This window comes from Phalangium opilio, unplaced genomic scaffold (assembly GCF_054372755.1).
Source record: "Phalangium opilio isolate 3A_F unplaced genomic scaffold, DU_Popi_V2 ptg001170l_1, whole genome shotgun sequence".
NCBI lineage: Eukaryota > Metazoa > Arthropoda > Arachnida > Opiliones > Phalangiidae > Phalangium > Phalangium opilio.
Window position 1 is genome coordinate 6202839 of NW_028324255.1, and position 14160 is coordinate 6216998.

Consider the following 14160-nt stretch of genomic DNA (forward strand, 5'->3'; position numbering starts at 1 on the left):
GTGTTGTGAGGTCTCAGATTTGACGTAAAAAGTCAAGGTTATTACACAATACCTGACGAGCATTTAACTTTTGGGCTTCCGTGGCGCAATGGTTAGCGCGTTCGGCTGTTAACCAATAGGTTGGTGGTTCGAGCCCATCCGGGAGCGGTGTTGTGAGGTCTCAGATGTGACGTAAAAAGTCAAGGTTTTTACACAATACCTGACGAGCATTTAATTTTTGGGCTTCCGTGGCGCAATGGTTAGCGCGTTCAGCTGTTAATCGAAAGGTTGGTGGTTCGAGCCCACCCGGGAAAGGTGTTGTGGGGTCTCAAATGTAACGTAGAAAGCCAAAGTTTTTCCACAATACCTGACAACCATTTAATTTCTGAGCTTCCGTGGATCAATGGTTAGCGCGTTCGGCTGTTAACCAATAGGTTGGTGGTTCGAGCCCATCCGGGAGCGGTGTTGTGTGATCTCAAATGTAACGTAGAAAGCCAAAGTTTTTCCACAATACCTGACGACCATTTAATTTTTGGGCTTCCGTGGCGCAATAGTTAGCGCGTTCGGCTGTTAACCAATAGGTTGGTGGTTCGAGCCCATCCGGGAGCGGTGTTGTGAGGTCTCAGATGTGACGTAAAAAGTCAAGGTTTTTACACAATACCTAACGAGCATTTAACTTTTGGGCTTCCGTGGCGCAATGGTTAGCGCGTTCGGCTGTTAACCAATAGGTTGGTGGTTCGAGCCCATCCGGGAGCGGTGTTGTGAGGTCTCAGATGTGACGTAAAAAGTCAAGGTTTTTACACAATACCTGACGAGCATTTAACTTTTGTGCTTCCGTGGCGCAATGGTTAGCGCGTTCGGCTGGGAGCTTGCGTGGCTCAATGGTTAGCGCGTTCGGCTGTTAACCAATAGGTTGGTGGTTCGAGCCCATCCGGGAGCGGTGTTGTGAGGTCTCAGATGTGACGTAAAAATTCAAGGTTTTTACACAATACCTGACGAGCATTTAATTTTTGGGCTTCCGTGGCGCAATGGTTAGCAAGTTCAGCTGTTAACCAATAGGTTGGTGTTTTGAGCCCACCCGGGAGCGGTGTTGTGGGATCTCACATGTAACGTAGAAAACCAAAGTTTTTCCACAATACCTGACGACCATTTAGTTTTTGGGCTTCCGTGGCGCAATGGTTAGCGCGTTCGGTTGTTAACCAATAGGTTGGTGGTTCGAGCCCACCCGGGAGGGGTGATGTGGGATCTCAAATGTAACGTAGAAAGCCAATGTTTTTCCACAATACCTGACGACCATTTATTTTTTGGGCTTCCTTGGCGCAATGGTTAGCGCGTTCGGCTGTTAACCGAAAGGTTGGTGGTTCGCGCCCAACCGGGAGAGGTGTTGTAGGGTCTCAGATGTAACGTAATAAGTCATAACTTATCCACAATACCTGACAACCATTTAATTTCTGAGCTTCCGTGGCTCAATGGTTAGCGCATTCGGCTGTTAACCAATAGGTTGGTGGTTTGAGCCCACCCGGGAGCGGTGATGTGGGATCTCAAACAATTTCAAAATCGATGTTTCAAGGCCAAAGAAGCATACTTTGAGTATTTCTTCACTATTTTCAAATATGTTCACTGAAAAAATTATTTTTATACTTTTTGCTTTAATTCAAGCAAATGTAACGATATTCAATCAAAAAACTGTTACAATTCAATTTTTCAATAAGAAATCGTTGTCACGGATTTTGTATCTTGAAGAAGAAAAACATGCGATTTTTTCGGTACACTTTTGAATGCTTTTTTTTTGGAGAAATGTTTGACCGAATTCAGCTTAATTCCCTATAAAACACTCATTGAAAGTGATTTCATCTCGATTGAACAATAATTAAAAATTTACCTCGATTTTTAACAACATTTTCAAAATCGACGTTTCACGGCCAAAGAAGCATACTTTGAGTATTTCTTCACTATTTTCAAATATATTCATTGAAACCATTATTTTTATACTTTTTGCTTTAATTCAAGCAATGTAACGATATTCATTCAAAAAACTGTTAAAATTCAATTTTCAATAAGAAATCGTATTCACGGATTTTGTGTCTTGAAGAAGAAAAACCTGCGATTTTTTCGGTAATTTTTTGAATGCATTTTTTTCTGGAGAAATGTTTGACCGAATTCAGCTTAATTCCCTATAAAACACTCATTAAAAGTGATTTCATCTCGATTGAACAATAATTAAAAATGTACCTCGATTTTTAATAACATTTCAAAATCGACGTTTCACGGCCAAAGAAGCATATTTTGAGTATTTCTTCACTATTTTCAAATATATTCACTGAAACCATTATTTTTATACTTTTTGCTTTAATTCAAGCAATGTAACGATATTCATTCAAAAAACTGTTAAAATTAAATTTTCAATAAGAAATCGTACTCACGGATTTTGTATCTTGAAGAAGAAAAACATGCGATTTTTTCGGTACACTTTTGAATGCATTTTTTTCTGGAGAAATGTTTGACCGAATTCAGCTTAATTCCCTATAAAACACTCATTAAAAGTGATTTCATCTCGATTGAACAATAAATAAAAATGCACCTCGATTTTTAATAACATATGTTCACTGAAACCATTATTTTTATACTTTTTGCTTTAATTAGTCATAACTTATCCACAATACCTGACAACCATTTAATTTCTGAGCTTCCGTGGCTCAATGGTTAGCGCGTTCGGCTGTTAACCAATAGATTGGTGGTTCGAGCCCATCCGGGAGCGGTGTTGTGAGGTCTCAGATGTGACGTAAAAAGTGAAGGTTTTTACACAATACCTGACGAGCATTTAATTTTTGGGCTTCCGTGGCGCAATGGTTAGCGCGTTCAGCTGTTAACCAATAGGTTGGTGGTTCGAGCCCATCCGGGAGCGGTGTTGTGAGGTCTCAGATGTGACGTAAAAAGTCAAGGTTTTTACACAATACCTGACGAGCATTTAATTTTTGGGCTTCCGTGGCGCAATGGTTAGCGCGTTCAGCTGTTAACCAATAGGTTAGTGGTTCGAGCCCACCCGGGAGCGGCGTAGTGGGATCTCAAACGTAACGTAGAAAGCCAAAGTTTTTCCACAATACCTGACGACCATTTAATTTTTGGACTTCCGTGGCGCAATGGTTAGCGCGTTCGGCTGTTAACCAATAGGTTGGTGGTTCGAGCCCACCCGGGAGCGGTGGTGTGGGATCTCAAATGTAACGTAGAAAGCCAAAGTTTTGCCACAATACCTGACGACCATTAAATTTTTGGGCTTCCTTGGCGCAATGGTTAGCGCGTTCGGCTGTTAACGGAAAGGTTGGTGGTTCGAGCCCAACCGGAAGAGGTGTTGTAGGGTCTCAGATGTAAAGTAAAAAGTCAAACTTATCCACAATACCTGACAACCATTTAATTTCTGAGCTTCCGTGGCTCAAAGGTTAGCGCGTTCGGTTGTTAACCAACAGGTGTGTGGTTCGAGCCCATCCGGGAGCGGTGTTGTGACGTCTCAGATGTGACGTAAAGAGTCAAGGTTTTTTCCACAACACCTGACGACCATTTAATTTTTGGGCTTCCGTGGCGCAATGGTTAGCGCGTTCGGCTGTTAACCAATAGGTTGGTGGTTCGAGCCCATCCGGGAGCGGTGTTGTGAGGTCTCAGATGTAACGTAAAAAGTCAAAACTTATCCACAATACGTGACAACCATTTAATTCCTGAGCTTCCGTGGCTCAATGGTTAGCGCGTTCGGCTGTTAACCAATAGGTTGGTGGTTCGAGCCCACCCGGGAGCGGTGGTGTGGGATCTCCAGGTTTTCTCTCTGCGCATGGGCAAAGTGACAGTTTAGACTGAGTCTGATTTAAAGTGAAGGTTTCAAACTAAATAAATAAGCCGATGTGCGGTTGTGAAGTGAGGCCATGGGGAGGAGGGATAACATAAAAGCCTAGGCAATGGGTGACTATCTTATAGGTCTCAGATTTTTAGTTTTACATTTTTCAAGTTCGAAGGCCAAATTTTTCATTGAAAAGACTAAATGACCGATGGAAAATAGTTTATATTTTCTAGTGGTTTTCTTCTGACAAGAAATGGAAAATGAGTATTATTTGACAATTATGGGGCCCCTGTTCTTAAGGGGCCCCTGGGCCAGTGCCCAACGGGCCCAATGGATAAGACGGCACTGAGTTATGACTTATTACGTTACATCTGAGACCCTACAACACCTCTCCCGGTTGGGCTCGAACCACCAACCTTTCGGTTAACAGTCTAACGCGCTAACCATTGCGCCAAGGAAGCCCAACAAATAAAATGTTCGTCAGGTATTGTGGAAAAACCTTGACTTTTTACGTCACATCTGAGACCTCACAACACCGCTCCCGGATGGGCTCGAACCACCAACCTATTGGTTTACAGCCGAACGCGCTAACCATTGCGCCACGGAAGCCCAAAAATTAAATGGTCGTCAGGTATTGTGGATAAGTTATGACTTATTACGTTACATCTGAGACCCTACAACACCTCTCCCGGTTGGGCGCGAACCACCAACCTTTCGGTTAACAGCCGAACGCGCTAACCATTGCGCCAAGGAAGCCCAAAAAATAAATGGTCGTCAGGTATTGTGGAAAAACATTGGCTTTCTACGTTACATTTGAGATCCCACATCACCCCTCCCGGGTGGGCTCGAACCACCAACCTATTGGTTAACAACCGAACGCGCTAACCATTGCGCCACGGAAGCCCAAAAACTAAATGGTCGTCAGGTATTGTGGAAAAACTTTGGTTTTCTACGTTACATTTGAGACCCCACAACACCTCTCCCGGGTGGGCTCGAACCACCAACCTATTGGTTTACAGCCGAACGCGCTAACCATTGCGCCACGGAAGCCCAAAAATTAAATGGTTGTCACGTATTGTGGAAAAGTTTTGACTTTTTTCGCAACATCTGAGACCCCACAACACCTCTCCCGGGTGGGCTCGAACCTTCAACCTTTCGATTAACAGCTGTACGCGCTAATCATTGCGCCACGGAAGCCCAAAAATTAAATGTTCGTCAGGTGTTATGGAAAAACTCTGACATTTTACGTTACATCTGAGACCTCACAACACCGCTCCCGGATGGGCTCGAACCACCAACCTATTGGTTAACAGCCGAACGCGCTAACCATTGACCCACGGAAGCTCAGAAATTAAATGGTTGTCAGGTATTGTGGATAAGTTATGACTTATTACGTAACATATGAGACCCTACAACACCTCTCCCGGTTGGGCTCGAACCACCAACCTTTCGGTTAACAGCCGAACGCGCTAACCATTGCGCCAAGGAAGCCCAAAAAATAAATGGTCGTCAGGTATTGTGGAAAAACTTTGGCTTTCTACGTTACATTTGAGATTCCACATCACCCTCCCGGGTGGGCTCGAACCACCAACCTATTGGTTAACAACCGAACGCGCTAACCATTGCGCCACGGAAGCCCAAAAACTAAATGGTCGTCAGGTATGTGGAAAAACTTTGGTTTTCTACGTTACATTTGAGATCCCACAACACCGCTCCCGGGTGGGCTCGAACCACCAACCTATTGGTTTACAGCCGAACGCGCTAACCATTGCGCCACGGAAGCCCAAAAATTAAATGGTCGTCAGGTATTGTGGATAAGTTATGACTTATTACGTTACATCTGAGACCCTACAACACCTCTCCCGGTTGGGCGCGAACCACCAACCTTTCGGTTAACAGCCGAACGCGCTAACCATTGCGCCAAGGAAGCCCAAAAAATAAATGGTCGTCAGGTATTGTGGAAAAACATTGGCTTTCTACGTTACATTTGAGATCCCACATCACCCCTCCCGGGTGGGCTCGAAACACCAACCTATTGGTTAACAACCGAACGCGCTAACCATTGCGCCACGGAAGCCCAAAAACTAAATGGTCGTCAGGTATTGTGGAAAAACTTTGGTTTTCTACGTTACATTTGAGATCCCACAACACCGCTCCCGGATGGGCTCGAACCACCAACTTATTGGTTAACAGCCGAACGCGCTAACCATTGAGCCACGCAAGCTCAGAAATTAAATGGTTGTCACGTATTGTGGAAAAGTTTTGACTTTTTACGCTACATCTGAGACCCCACAACACCTCTCCCGGGTGGGCTCGAACCTTCAGCCTTTCGATTAACAGCTGAACGCGCTAATCATTGCGCCACGGAAGCCCAAAAATTAAATGTTCGTCAGGTGTTGTGGAAAAAACCTTGACTTTTTACGTTACATCTGAGACCTCACAACACCGCTCCCGGATGGGCTCGAACCACCAACCTATTGGTTAACAGCCCAACGCGCTAACCATCGCGCCACGGAAGCCCAAAAATTAAATGGTCTTCAGGTATTGTGGAAAAACCTTGACTTTTTACGTCACATCTGAGACGTCACAACACCGCTCCCGGATGGGCTTGAACCACCAACCTATCGGTTAACAGCCGAACGCGCTAATCATTGAGCCACGGAAGCTCAGAAATTAAATGGTTGTCACGTATTGTGGAAAAGTTTTGACTTTTTACGCAACATCTGAGACCCCACAACACCTCTCCCGGGTGGGCTCGAACCTTCAACCTTTCGATTAACAGCTGTACGCGCTAATCATTGCGCCACGGAAGCCCAAAAATTAAATGTTCGTCAGGTGTTGTGGAAAAACTCTGACATTTTACGTTACATCTGAGACCTCACAACACCGCTCCCGGATGGGCTCGAACCACCAACCTATTGGTTAACAGCCGAACGCGCTAACCATTGACCCACGGAAGCTCAGAAATTAAATGGTTGTCAGGTATTGTGGATAAGTTATGACTTATTACGTAACATCTGAGACCCTACAACACCTCTCCCGGTTGGGCTCGAACCACCAACCTTTCGGTTAACAGCCGAACGCGCTAACCATTGCGCCAAGGAAGCCCAAAAAATAAATGGTCGTCAGGTATTGTGGAAAAACTTTGGCTTTCTACGTTACATTTGAGATTCCACATAAACCTCCCGGGTGGGCTCGAACCACCAACCTATTGGTTAACAACCGAACGCGCTAACCATTGCGCCACGGAAGCCCAAAAACTAAATGGTCGTCAGGTATGTGGAAAAACTTTGGTTTTCTACGTTACATTTGAGATCCCACAACACCGCTCCCGGGTGGGCTCAAACCACCAACCTATTGGTTAACAGCTGAACGCGCTAACCATTGCGCCACGGAAGCCCAAAAATTAAATGCTCGTCAGGTATTGTGTAAAAACCTTGACTTTTTACGTCACATCTGAGACCTCACAACACCGCTCCCGGATGGGCTCGAACCACCAACCTATTGGTTAACAGCCGAACGCGCTAACCATTGAGCCACGGAAGCTCAGAAATTAAATGGTTGTCACGTATTGTGGAAAAGTTTTGACTTTTTTCGCTACATCTGAGACCCCACAACACCTCTCCTTGGTGGGCTCGAACCTGCAACCTTTCGATTAACAGCTGAACGCGCTAATCATTGCGCCACGGAAGCCCAAAAATTAAATGTTCGTCAGGTGTTGTGAAAAAACTTAGGCTTTCTACGTTACATTTGAGATCCCACAACACCGCGCCCGGGTGGGCTCGAACCACCAACCTATTGGTTAACAGCCCAACGCGCTAACCATTGCGCCACGGAAGCCCAAAAATTAAGTGGTATTCAGGTATTGTGGAAAAACCTTGACTTTTTACGTCACATCTGAGACGTCACAACACCGCTCCCGGATGGGCTCGAACCACCAACCTATCGGTTAACAGCCGAACGCGCTAACCATTGAGCCACGGAAGCTCAGAAATTCAATGGTTGTCACGTATTGTGGAAAAGTTTTGACTTTTTACGCAACATCCGAGACCCCACAACACCTCTCCCGGGTGGGCTCGAACCTTCAACCTTTCGATTAACAGCTGTACGCGCTAATCATTGCGCCACGGAAGCCCAAAAATTAAATGTTCGTCAGGTGTTGTGAAAAAACTCTGACATTTTACGTTACATCTGAGACCTCACAACACCGCTCCCGGATGGGCTCGAACCACCAACCTATTGGTTAACAGCCGAACGCGCTAACCATTGAGCCATGGAAGCTCAAAAATGGTTGTCAGGTATTGTGGATAAGTTATGACTTATTACGTTACATCTGAGACCCTACAACACCTCTCCCGGTTGGGCTCGAACCACCAACCTTTCGGTTAACAGCCGAACGCGCTAACCATTGCGCCAAGGAAGCCAGAAAAATAAATGGTCGTCAGGTATTGTGGAAAAACTTTGGCTTTCTACGTTACATTTCAAATCCCACATCACCGCTCCCGGGTGGGCTCGAACCACCAACCTATTGGTTTACAGCCGAACGCGCTATCCATTGCGCCACGGAAGCCCTAAAGCTAAATGGTCGTCAGGTATTGTGGAAAAACTTTGGCTTTCTACGTTACATTTGACATCCCACAACACCGCTCCCGGGTGGGATCGAACCACCAACCTATTGGTTAACAGCTAAACGCGCTAACCATTGCGCCACGGAAGCCCAAAAATTAAATGCTCGTCAGGTATTGTGTAAAAACCTTGACTTTTTACGTCACATCTGAGACCTCACAACACCGCTCCCGGATGGGTTCGAACCACCAACCTATTGGTTAACAGCCGAACGCGCTAACCATTGAGCCACGGAAGCTCAGAAATTAAATGGTTGTCACGTATTGTGGAAAAGTTTTGACTTTTTACGCTACATCTGAGACCCCACAACACCTCTCCCGGGTGGGCTCGAACCTTCAACCTTTCGATTAACAGCTGAACGCGCTAATCATTGCGCCTCGGAAGCCCAAAAATTAAATGTTCGTCAGGTATTGTGGAAAAAATCTGACATTTTACGTTACATCTGAGACCTCACATCACCGCTCCCGGGTGTGCTCGAACCACCAACTTATTGGTTTACAGCCGAACGCGCTAACCATTAAGCCACGGAAGCTCAGAAATTAAATGGTTGTCAGGTATTGTGGATAAGTATCACTTATTACGTAACATCTGAGACCCTACAACACCTCTCCCGGTTGGGCTCGAACCACCAACCTTTCGGTTAACAGCCGAACGCGCTAACCATTGCGCCAAGGAAGCCCAAAAAATAAATGGTCGTCAGGTATTGTGGAAAAACTTTGGCTTTCTACGTTACATTTGAGATCCCACATCACCCCTCCCGGGAGGGCAAGAACCACCAATCTATTGGTTAACAACCGAACGCGCTAACCATTGCGCCACGGAAGCCCAAAAACTAAATGGTCGTCAGGTATTGTGGAAAAACAATGGCTTTCTACGTTACATTTGAGATCCCACATCACCCCTCCCGGGTGGGCTCGAACCACCAACCTATTGGTTAACAACCGAGCGCGCTAACCATTGCGCCACGGAAGCCCAAAAACTAAATGGTCGTCAGGTATTGTGGAAAAACTTTGGTTTTCTACGTTACATTTGAGATCCCACAACACCGCTCCCGGGTGGGCTCAAACCACCAACCTATTGGTTAACAGCTGAACGCGCTAACCATTGCGCCACGGAAGCCCAAAAATTAAATGCTCGTCAGGTATTGTGTAAAAACCTTGAATTTTTACGTCACATCTGAGATCTCACAACACCGCTCCCGGATGGGCTCGAACCACCAACCTATTGGTTAACAGCCGAACGCGCTAACCATTGAGCCACGCAAGCTCAGAAATTAAATGGTTGTCACGTATTGTGGAAAAGTTTTGACTTTTTACGCAACATCTGAGACCCCACAACACCTCTCCCGGGTGGGCTCGAACCTTCAACCTTTCGATTAACAGCTGTACGCGCTAATCATTGCGCCACGGAAGCCCAAAAATTAAATGTTCGTCAGGTGTTGTGGAAAAACTCTGACATTTTACGTTACATCTGAGACCGCACAACACCGCTCCCGGATGGGCTCGAACCACCAACCTATTGGTTAACAGCCGAACGCGCTAACCATTGAGCCACGGAAGCTCAGAAATGAAATGGTTGTCAGGTATTGTATATAAGTTATGACTTATTACGTAACATCTGAGACCCTACAACACCTCTCCCGGTTGGGCTCGAACCACCAACCTTTCGGTTAACAGCCGAACGCGCTAACCATTGCGCCAAGGAAGCCCAAAAAATAAATGGTCGTCAGGTATTGTGGAAAAACTTTGGCTTTCTACGTTACATTTGAGATCCCACATCACCCCTCCCGGGAGGGCTCGAACCACCAACCTATTGGTTAACAACCGAACGCGCTAACCATTGCGCCACGGAAGCCCAAAAACTAAATGGTCGTCAGGTATTGTGGAAAAACTTTGGTTTTCTACGTTACATTTGAGATCCCACAACACCGCTCCCGGGTGGGCTCAAACCACCAACCTATTGGTTAACAGCTGAACGCGCTAACCATTGCGCCACGGAAGCCCAAAAATTAAATGCTCGTCAGGTATTGTGTAAAAATCTTGACTTTTTACGTCACATCTGAGACCTCACAACACCGCTCCCGGATGGGCTCGAACCACCAACCTATTGGTTAACAGCCCAACGCGCTAACCATTGCGCCACGGAAGCCCAAAAATTAAATGGTCTTCAGGTATTGTGGAAAAACCTTGACTTTTTACGTCACATCTGAGACGTCACAACACCGCTCCCGGATGGGCTCGAACCACCAACCTATCGGTTAACAGCCGAACGCGCTAACCATTGAGCCACGGAAGCTCAGAAATTAAATGGTTGTCACGTATTGTGGAAAAGTTTTGACTTTTTACGCAACATCTGAGACCCCACAACACCTCTCCCGGGTGGGCTCGAACCTTCAACCTTTCGATTAACAGCTGTACGCGCTAATCATTGCGCCACGGAAGCCCAAAAATTAAATGTTCGTCAGGTGTTGTGGAAAAACTCTGACATTTTACGTTACATCTGAGACCGCACAACACCGCTCCCGGATGGGCTCGAACCACCAACCTATTGGTTAACAGCCGAACGCGCTAACCATTGAGCCACGGAAGCTCAGAAATTAAATGGTTGTCAGGTATTGTGGATAAGTTATGACTTATTACGTAACATCTGAGACCCTACAACACCTATCCCGGTTGGGCTCGAACCACCAACCTTTCGGTTAACAGCCGAACGCGCTAACCATTGCGCCAAGGAAGCCCAAAAAATAAATGGTCGTCAGGTATTGTGGAAAAACTTTGGCTTTCTACGTTACATTTGAGATCCCACATCACCCCTCCCGGGAGGGCTCGAACCACCAACCTATTGGTTAACAACCGAACGCGCTAACCATTGCGCCACGGAAGCCCAAAAACTAAATGGTCGTCAGGTATTGTGGAAAAACTTTGGTTTTCTACGTTACATTTGAGATCCCACAACACCGCTCCCGGGTGGGCTCAAACCACCAACCTATTGGTTAACAGCTGAACGCGCTAACCATTGCGCCACGGAAGCCCAAAAATTAAATGCTCGTCAGGTATTGTGTAAAAATCTTGACTTTTTACGTCACATCTGAGACCACACAACACCGCTCCCGGATGGGCTCGAACCACCAACCTATTGGTGAACAGCCGAACGCGCTAACCATTGAGCCACGGAAGCTCAGAAATAAATGGTTGTCAGGTATTGTGGATAAGTTATGACTTATTACGTTACATCTGAGACCCTACAACACCTCTCCCGGTTGTGCTCGAACCACCAACCTTTCGGTTAACAGCCGAACGCGCTAACCATTGCGCCAAGGAAGCCCAAAAATTAAATGTTCGTCAGGTATTGTGGAAAACCTTGACTTTTTACGTCACATCTGAGACCTCACAACACCGCTCCCGGATGAGCTCGAGCCACCAACCTATTGGTTAACAGCCGAACGCGCTAACCATTGAGCCACGGAAGCTTAGAAATTAAATGGTTGTCACGTATTGTGGAAAATTTTTGACTTTTTACGCTACATCTGAGACCCCACAACACCTCTCCCGGGGGGGCTCGAACCTTCAACCTTTCGATTAACAGCTGAACGCGCTAATCATTGCGCCACGGAAGCTCAAAAATTAAATGTTCGTCAGGTATTGTGGAAAAACTCTGACATTTTACGTTACATCTGAGACCTCACAACACCGCTCCCGGAGGGGCTCGAACCACCAACCTATTGGTTAACAGCCGAACGCGCTAACCATTGCGCCACGGAAGCCCAAAAATTAAATGGTCGTCAGGTGTTGTGGAAAAACCTTGACTTTTTACGTCACATCTGAGACCTCACAACACCTTTCCCGGATGGGCTCGAACCACCAACCAATTGGTTAACAGCCGAACGCGCTAACCATTGAGCCACGGAAGCTCAGAAATTAAATGGTTGTCACGTATTGTGGAAAAGTTTTGACTTTTTACGCTACATCTGAGACCCCACAACACCTCTCCCGGGTGGGCTCGAACCTTCAACCTTTCGATTAACAGCTGAACGCGCTAATCATTGCGCCACGGAAGCCCAAAAATTAAATGCTCGTCAGGTATTGTGTAAAAATCTTTGACTTTTTACGTTACATCTGAGACCTCACAACACCGCTCCCGGATGGGCTCGAACCACCAACCTATTGGTTAACAGCCCAACGCGCTAACCATTGCGCCACGGAAGCCCAAAAATTAAATGGTCTTCAGGTATTGTGGAAAAACCTTGACTTTTTACGTCACATCCGAGACGTCACAACACCGCTCCCGGATGGGCTCGAACCACCAACCTATCGGTTAACAGCCGAACGCGCTAACCATTGAGCCACGGAAGCTCAGAAATTAAATGGTTGTCACGTATTGTGGAAAAGTTTTGACTTTTTACGCAACATCTGAGACCCCACAACACCTCTCCCGGGTGGGCTCGAACCTTCAACCTTTCGATTAACAGCCCAACGCGCTAACCATTGCGTCAAGGAAGCCCAAAAATTAAATGTTCGTCAGGTATTGTGGAAAAACCTTGACTTTTTACGTCACATCTGAGACCTCACAACACCGCTCCCGGATGAGCTCGAGCCACCAACCTATTGGTTAACAGCCGAACGCGCTAACCATTGAGCCACGGAAGCTCAGAAATTAAATGGTTGTCACGTATTGTGGAAAAGTTTTGACTTTTTACGCTACATCTGAGACCCCACAACACCTCTCCCGGGTGGGCTCGAACCTTCAACCTTTCGATTAACAGCTGAACGCGCTAATCATTGCGCCACGGAAGCTCAAAAATTAAATGTTCGTCAGGTATTGTGGAAAAACTCTGACATTTTACGTTACATCTGAGACCTCACAACACCGCTCCCGGAGGAGCTCGAACCACCAACCTATTGGTTAACAGCCGAACGCGCTAACCATTGCGCCACGGAAGCCCAAAAATTAAATGGTCGTCAGGTGTTGTGGAAAAAACCTTGACTTTTTACGTCACATCTGAGACGTCACAACACCGCTCCCGGATGGGCTCGAACCACCAACCTATTGGTTAACAGCCGAACGCGCTAACCATTGAGCCACGGAAGCCCAAAAGATAAATGCTCGTCAGGTATTGTGTAAAAACCTTGACTTTTTACGTCACATCTGAGACGTCACAACACCTTTCCCGGATGGGCTCGAACCACCAACCTATTGGTTAACAGCCGAACGCGCTAACCATTGAGCCACGGAAGCTCAGAAATTAAATGGTTGTCACGTATTGTGGAAAAGTTTTGACTTTTTACGCTACATCTGAGACCCCACAACACCTCTCCCGGGTGGGCTCGAACCTTCAACCTTTCGATTAACAGCTGAACGCGCTAATCATTGCGCCACGGAAGCCCAAAAATTAAATGCTCGTCAGGTATTGTGTAAAAATCTTGACTTTTTACGTCACATCTGAGACCTCACAACACCGCTCCCGGATGAGCTCGAACCACCAACCTATTGGTTAACAGCCGAACGCGCTAACCATTGAGCCACGGAAGCTCAGAAATTAAATGGTTGTCACGTATTGTGGAAATATTTTGACTTTTTACGCTACATCTGAGACCCCACAACACCTCTCCCGGGTGGGCTCGAACCTTCAACCTTTCGATTAACAGCTGAACGCGCTAATCATTGCGCCACGGAAGCCCAAAAATTAAATGTTCGTCAGGTGTTGTGGAAAAAACTTTGACTTTTTACGT

General features: G+C 46.2%; 4 non-coding genes across 4 annotated transcripts; all 4 read right to left on the bottom strand.

Annotated features, from left to right (window-relative positions):
• Positions 1 to 4341: 4341 nt before the first annotated feature.
• On the bottom strand, positions 4342 to 4414 carry TRNAY-GUA (transfer RNA tyrosine (anticodon GUA)). The gene has a single exon. It is a non-coding gene; the product is annotated as a tRNA-Tyr (tRNA).
• A 368-nt stretch (positions 4415 to 4782) lies between these two features.
• On the bottom strand, positions 4783 to 4855 carry TRNAY-GUA (transfer RNA tyrosine (anticodon GUA)). The gene has a single exon. It is a non-coding gene; the product is annotated as a tRNA-Tyr (tRNA).
• A 660-nt stretch (positions 4856 to 5515) lies between these two features.
• On the bottom strand, positions 5516 to 5588 carry TRNAY-GUA (transfer RNA tyrosine (anticodon GUA)). The gene has a single exon. It is a non-coding gene; the product is annotated as a tRNA-Tyr (tRNA).
• Positions 5589 to 8302: 2714 nt separating this feature from the next.
• TRNAY-GUA (transfer RNA tyrosine (anticodon GUA)) lies at positions 8303 to 8375 on the bottom strand. The gene has a single exon. It is a non-coding gene; the product is annotated as a tRNA-Tyr (tRNA).
• Between the last annotated feature and the right edge of the window lie 5785 nt (positions 8376 to 14160).